This window comes from Phacochoerus africanus, chromosome X (genome assembly GCF_016906955.1).
Source record: "Phacochoerus africanus isolate WHEZ1 chromosome X, ROS_Pafr_v1, whole genome shotgun sequence".
In the NCBI taxonomy this organism is placed as follows: domain Eukaryota; kingdom Metazoa; phylum Chordata; class Mammalia; order Artiodactyla; family Suidae; genus Phacochoerus; species Phacochoerus africanus.
This window is the reverse complement of record NC_062560.1, coordinates 64,713,163-64,720,741: the sequence shown is the minus strand read 5'-3', so window position 1 is coordinate 64,720,741 and position 7,579 is coordinate 64,713,163.

Genomic DNA, 7,579 nt, shown 5'->3' with positions numbered 1-7,579 from the left:
TAACCAAAATTTCCTAAGGCTAGACATATACAACAATGAAACTGAATTGACAGTCCAGAAATAAACTCTTACATTTAAGGTCAATTGATCTTTGGCAAGGGTAAAAAGACAATTCACTGGCAAATGGACAGTCTTTTTAACATATGTTGCTGGGACAACTGGATAACCACATGCAAAAGAATAAAGTCGAACTCTTTCTTACAGCATACATGAAAATCAATTGAAAATGGACTACATATTATATAATTACATTTATATCAAATGTTTAGAACAGGCAAATCCAAAAAGACAGGAAGTAGATTAGTGGTTTCCAGGGACTGGGGAGGGATAATGGAGAGAGACTACTAATGAATACAGGGTTTCTTACTGGGTTGATGAAAAGGTTCTGGCATTAGATTTTGGTGGTTGTTCAATTTTGTGACTATACTAAAAATCATTAATTAAATGATTTTAAGTGTTATTTTCATGGTATGTGAATTATGTCTCAATAAAAAATTGGCAAACGACAAAGGCATAAAAGCTTTCATAACTTTATAAACATGTGCTCACATTAGACATGAAGGCAACCAAAGAACAACCCCCACTGTTGTTACTCAGAATTCCCAGGGCAGAACTGCTGTACCAACACCTCAACTTGGAGGCTGTGTGAAGTGCTGCTCACGGCACTGCAATTCAAGATGGTGGTGGCAAGGCAGGGTGCAGACATGATGCTCCAGGCACTTCTGTCTGGAGTGGGGAGAAACACGCCTGTGCCAGACTGGCAAGAACTCCTCCCCACCCCCAAGATTCCCTATAGAGCAGCCCTGCTCACAGCCTGTCAAGGAAAGCCTGAGCTCCACACCATACCTCTTCATTCTTTGATCAGAGACTAAAGCTTTCCCTTGCTTCTGGGGAGAAAACAAACAAACAAACAAACAAAAACCAAAAACAAAACAAACAAACAAAAAAAACACATGTGTATAGGGGATCTAGGGAGGGAAGGGTAGGGAGGATTCCGTAAAACTAGACAACTCTTTCCCACATCACCTCAACTTCTTTTTCCTACTTGATGCAGTGATTCCAGGACCAGGACTACAACAGTACCTGCCAGAACCAGGGATGGTCCTTAAGCAAGAAACTGATTATACTTTCAAACCTTTATGCTAGAATTTGTAAGGTCCATTTGGAAAAGATCTTATTTTCACCTTATTGTGAAAAACTGGAATTGACAATGTTTGCAGCTGTATTGCCTAGCAGCTAAGAGAGCCCCCACTAGTTCTCTATCTGTGTAACCCTACTCTATGAATGGGAATGGACTGAAAGAAAAGCACTTGCTAGACTCTTACTGCTCTTGCCAGCAATCTGTACCAGCACCATCACTGAATCTGACCTTCCTTCCAATGGTGGAAAAGTTTGGGTTAAAATCAATGACAAAATAAATAAGGTAAAAAAATGAATAAATGGCTTAATGGAACAAGACATCCAACATTACACCAGTTCCCCAAGAGAGGTTCAGAGGAGAGAAAAATTCTGTCTCTTAGCATAACTATACCAGATGCTCAAGCGGGTGAAGCTGTATGTTTGCCCAGACCATTCCCACTTTGGACCATGACAAGGCTGAACAGAAGACTATGAATCTGAATATTACTGATAAACATTCTGGTCATGTGCTATGATAATGAACAGGATCAACTATTGGTGGCTGAATGGAACTCTAGTGATGTGCCAGTATACTTGATTCTTAAATTTCAGGTTATATCTACTATAAAAATATCATTTGGGGAAGAAACTTCTAGGAATTGCGCCTAGTGAACTACCAAACTATGCAGTATACAACTCCTAGGAAACTGATCACTCTGTGACTATAAACTTAGATCACTTAATATTTTGAAAGACTGCAGGCTACTGTTGACAGAATAGAGAAGTTGCATGCCTATGATGCTAAAGTGTGCTGTGTATACCCTTGTTTCTGTGGGTGTGAAGTTATTAAATAAAATAGCAACAATAAGCTTCTAATACAACTAAGGTAGTAGGAATCATAAGGTGAACTTGAATCCCCACAGGAAATGACCACCTTGAGACAGGGAGGGCTTGGAGAGGCCTTTATGGAATATTCAAGTAAATTACATCTAGGTATGACTACTACCCATATAATCATAGTATGGGGGACCCAAGATTTTTGGATACAAAACATGTATCCTAATCACACTCGGGCAATTAGTATACAATGGCAACAATATGTCTGGTGAATTGGTCCATGAGATAGAAAAGATTTCTAAGAGAAGTTGGTGCCAGTTTAAGCATCAAAGAACAAACTCAATTCACTTTTAATGAGTGGCAATCAGAAGAAAAAGTTGTGTTAGCAAGAACAGACCAATTAGAATAGATACCCTTTCAAAAGAAAGGAAAAGAATGGGAATCAGCCTGGAAAGATGATAAGGCTTTAAGTGAACCAAATCAGGCAGATTCAATAAATAATGCTGGACAAAGCTAAGATTTGATGCTGGGAAAGGGGTTGTACCCTAACCCCCAACAGGGTCTCTTGACTGTTGTAAAACAGAGGAGGAAGTAGCAATGGAGCAATGACTCTTCACCCAGGTCACACTTCTAGAAACTTTATAGACATTTGAACTTGTGGAATTTCTGTGGGGGGCAAGAGTAATTTGCACTGATGCACTCTGCTAGCTCTCATCCCAAGAATGGTCCCCAAAAAGATATACTCTGTAATGCAGTTAGCAGGAATAGGAACCATATTGAACTACACTCTTGTACTTGCCATTGGAGAGATGGGCCCTGCTACATAACAGCACACAATGGAAGCAGTCTCAGTAAAATCATATAAACTGAGAAGAGATGATAGCTTTGTCTCCATACTAGGGACAAAATTTGTATGTTGAAACCCTAACCCCCAAGCAACTCTGTGACTTTGTAGGAGACAGGGCCTTTAAAGAGGTGATTAAGTTAAAAGGAGGTCATTAGGTTGGGCCCTTATCTAACATGGCTGATATCTTTACAAGAAGAGGGAAGTAGGACACACAAAGGGAAATGACACCCAGGATGCATAGGTACAGAGGAAAGACCATGTGTGAACAGAGCGAGAAAGTGGCCACCTGCAAGTTAAGGAAAAGAGTCTTTAGAAGAAACTAACCCTGGAATTCCTTCCCTTCATAGCTCAGCTGAAACAAATCTGACTAGCATCCATGAGGACACAGGTTTGGTCCCTGGCCTTGCTCAGTGGGTTAAGGAACCAGTACTGCTGTGAGCTGTGGTGTAGGTCACAGACATGGCTCGGATCTGATGTTGCTGTGGCTGTGGTGTAGGCCAGTGGCTACAGCTCTAATTTGACCCCTAGCCTGGGAACTTCCATATGCTGCAGATGCAGCCCTAAAAAAAGACAGAAAGAAAAAGAAGAAACTAACCCTGCCAAAGCCTTGATCTTGGACTTTCACCTTCCAGAACTGTGAGAAAATTAGTTTTTATTTAAGCCACTTAGTCTGTGGTATTTTGTTATGAAAACCCTAGCAAGTTAGTACACATGTGACTTAGAACTTGGAAATAACCAAATCCTGGCCAGTTGTGACAATACCCATCCATAATCACATCTTTTAAATGGGCAAAGGCCAGTTATGCTGGGAGGGTATAAATACCTCTTTGATTCTTACTGGCCTGTGGAATGAACAGAACTGTATTATAACTGTAGTGTGATATGGTATAGTATCAGCATTGTTCATAAGATTCTATTACCTTATATAAATATTGATAAGCATATGTATTGGGAAACTGAATTAAAGCCTCCTCAGGATGTGTTATCAATGGAAAATGGTTGGTGTCATGAGGAACTAGATGTAGTTAACATCAGTTAATTAATATGCTAAATAGTTCTACACAAGTTTATTATAAAGTATAAATAACTGAAGACCAAGAGGAAATTAATATTAAAAAATGGAGATTTAAATAATGGCTTTATAGGATGGATTAGTTGCTTATTCACGTCTACCCATATCCTGCACTGGTTCCTCCATGCTGGGCATATTTGTGTTAATATATTACTATATCTTTTATATATATACTATACTAAATGTAGGAACTCAGAAAAATATAATCATTTTCCTGTAACAGAGCCTAGGCCAAAGGCCAAGAGGGTGAATTTTGCAGGAAACAGTTGACTTGGCAGGTCTAAGTTGCTCAAAATTTGCACATTCCTATGAGTCTATTTTCATGAATGGTCCTTGTCCAATTACCAGGAATTGAGCTCTTAGGATGTTTTAACCCAAAAAGTGTTTTTGTACACTTGGAGCTTTGAAACACAGTGTACCAAGATATCTGTGTAAATAATGTGATTTATGGTGAACAGTAGCTTTCAATAAGATGGTCTGTTTTGGTAACCGTTGGATCAATCATGAAGGCACTGGGAACCTATGTGACAAAATCCCAATAAAAACTGGGATCTTAAGCAAGTAAACTTCCTTGGCAGACTATACTTCAAAAATGTTGCTACAATCTAGAGATAGAGGAATTAAGTGAATCCTGTGCAGTTCTACTAAAAAGCAATTCTTAAAAGCTTGTACCTGATTTCCTCCAGACTTTGACCCATGTACCTCTTCTCTTGGCTAATTTTGCTTCATATTCTTTTGTTGTAATAAATCATAACAATAAATATAATAAATTGAGTCCTAATGAGTCCTGGGAGTGGTCTTGGGATACTCAACACAGGCACCCTAGAAAACATCTAATTAACATAAAAAAGCAGTAATGGAGGAATAGAAGAAAACAGATACATAAGACATATAGAAAACAAATAGCAGGAGTTCCTGTCATAACGTAGCAGAAACGAATCTGACTAGGATGCATGAGGACACAGGTTCAATCCTTGGCCTAGCTCAGTGGGTTAAGGATCTGGCGTTGCCATGAGCTGTGGTGTAGGCTGCAGACGTGGCTTGGATCTTGCATGGCTGTGGTTGTGGTGTAGGCCAGCAGCTACAGCTGTGATTCAACCCCTAGCCTGGGAACCTCCACATGCTGCAGGTGCGGCCTTAAAAAAAAAAAAAAAAAGAAAACAAATAGCAAAATGGCACATGTAAATACTACTTTTCAGTAACTGCATTAAATGTAAATGGAAGAGGAGTTCCCATCATGGTTCAGTGGGTTAAGAAGCCCCTGTGAGGATGTGGGTTTCATCCCTGGCCTTGCTCAGGGGGTTAAGGATCCAGTGTCGCCATGACTGTGGTGTAGGCTGCAGCTGCAGCTCCAATTCGACCCCTAACCTGGGAAATTCCACGTGGTGTGGGTGTGGCCATAGAAAGAAAAAAAATGTAAATGGAAGAATAACAGCAGACATCAATAAAAAGCAAGATACCCAGTGAAGCAACATCTTTGTGGTACTAAGAAGGAAAAACCTGCCAACCTAGAATTCCATACTGGCAAAATGTCTTTCAAAAGCAGAGGTGTATTAAAGACTTTTTCAGACACACAAAAGCTGAAAGAATTTCTTACTAGGAGACCTGCACTATAAGAAATGCTAAAAGAAGTCCTTTGGGTAGAAGGAAAATAATATGTGACAGAACCTGGATCTATACAAAGAAATGGAAAGCACCAAAGAAGGATAAATTAAAATGACTTTTTTTCTTAGTTCTTTTTATATCTTTTTAAAAGACAACTGTTGAAAACAATAAATGACAACAACGCATTGCAGAATTTAGCATATGTAGAAGTAGAATGTATGACAAAGTAGCACAAGGTTGGGGAGGAAGGAATGGAAATATACTGCTTAAGTTCTGCATCGATGTGATAAGTTAAAGGTATATACTATAAGCCCTGAGGGAACCACTAAAAAAACAAAGAATGATACCTAATAAGCCATTAAAAGAGTTAAAATGGAATTATTAATATTCAATTAATCCAAAGACGGTCAAAAAAGAGGAAAAGGCAAATAAAGAACAAATGGGATTAGTAGAAGGCAAATAGCAAAATGGTAGATTTAAAAACCAAGCATATCAAAATCACATTAAATTAAAATGATCTAAACATCACAATTAAAAAACAGACTGTTGAATTTGATAAAAAAAAAAAAAAGCAAGATCTAGAGTCCCTGTCATAGCACATTGGAAAAGAATCTGACTAGGAACCATGAGGTTGCGGGTTCGATCCCTGGCCTTGCTCAATGGGTTAAAGATCTGGCATTGCCATGAGCTGTAGTGTAGTTTGCAAACGCGGCTCAGATCCCGCTTTGCTGTGGCTGTGGCATAGGCTGGCAGCTGTAGCTCCAATTAGAGCCCTAGCCTGGGAACCTCCATATGCCGTGAGTGTGATGATAAAAAGAAAAAAAAAAAAAAAGACAAGATCCAACTCTAGGCTGCCTGCCAGAAACCCAGGTTAGATATAAAAACACAAAGGTTAAAAGTAAAAGGATGAGGAAAAAAATATAACATACTAACACAATCAAAAGAAAGCTGGAGTGTTTTTGTTAATATCAGCCAAAGTAGATTTCAGAACAAAAAATATTACCAGGGATAAAAGGAGACATCCCTTAATGACAAAGGGTCAATCCATCAAGAGGACATAACAATCCTAAAGGTTTACTACGTACCTAACATCAGAGCTTCAAAATACATGAAGGAACAACTGAGAGAACTCAAAGAAGGAACAGACGATTCCAAAATTTTAGTCAGATTTCAATACTGCTCTCTCAATAATTGATAGAATAAATTTTTAAATAAATAAAAGACCCGAACAACACTATCAAACAACTTAACCTAACTGACATTTATAGAACTCTCCATCCAACAACAGTAGTATACACATACTTTTAAAGCACACAAGATTTACCAAGAGAGACTATATCATGGGCCATAAAACAAATTTAAAATTGAAAAGGATTAAAATCATACGAAACATACTCTCTGAATTAAGTTAGGAATCAATATCAAAAAAGGAAGTTAGAAAATCCTATAAATATTTGAACATTAAATAGCACACTTCTAAATAGCCCTAGATCAAAGAAGAAATCTAAAGAGAAATGAGAAAGTATCTTGACCCAAATGAAAATGAAAGCACAGCATATCAAACTTTGTGGGGTATAACCAAACCAGTATTTATAATGGAATTTGTATCATTAAATGCTTATATAAGAAGTAATGTCTGATATTAAGTTGTGGCCACCAGACTAACAATATTAGTATCACCTAGGAACTTAGATATGCAAGTCCTTAGGCCCTACTCCAGACCTACTGCGTCAGAAACTGTAGGTGTAAGGCCCAGCTATCTATGGCCCTACAGGTGAGTCTGATGCACATTTGACTCTTGAGAAACACTGCTGTATATTGCTGCTTATTTTTATTGTGTTAGGGTTTCTTTCCTCAATAAGGAATCTATACAGTTTAAACTGCTCTTGAAGTTCCTGTCATTAAAAACAATCTAGTTTTGAATAGTCCATTAATTTTGTGTCATTCAGAAAATTTCCTGGGCTCAAAGAGTCCTGCAAGTGATTAACCCCACAAATAAATGCTTCATTTGCTTCAGAAGACAGTTACAAGCTTCAGAAGACACAGTTATAATTGTTCTTGAAATCTGCAGGGGGGTAGAGGATAAACACCAGCGGGAA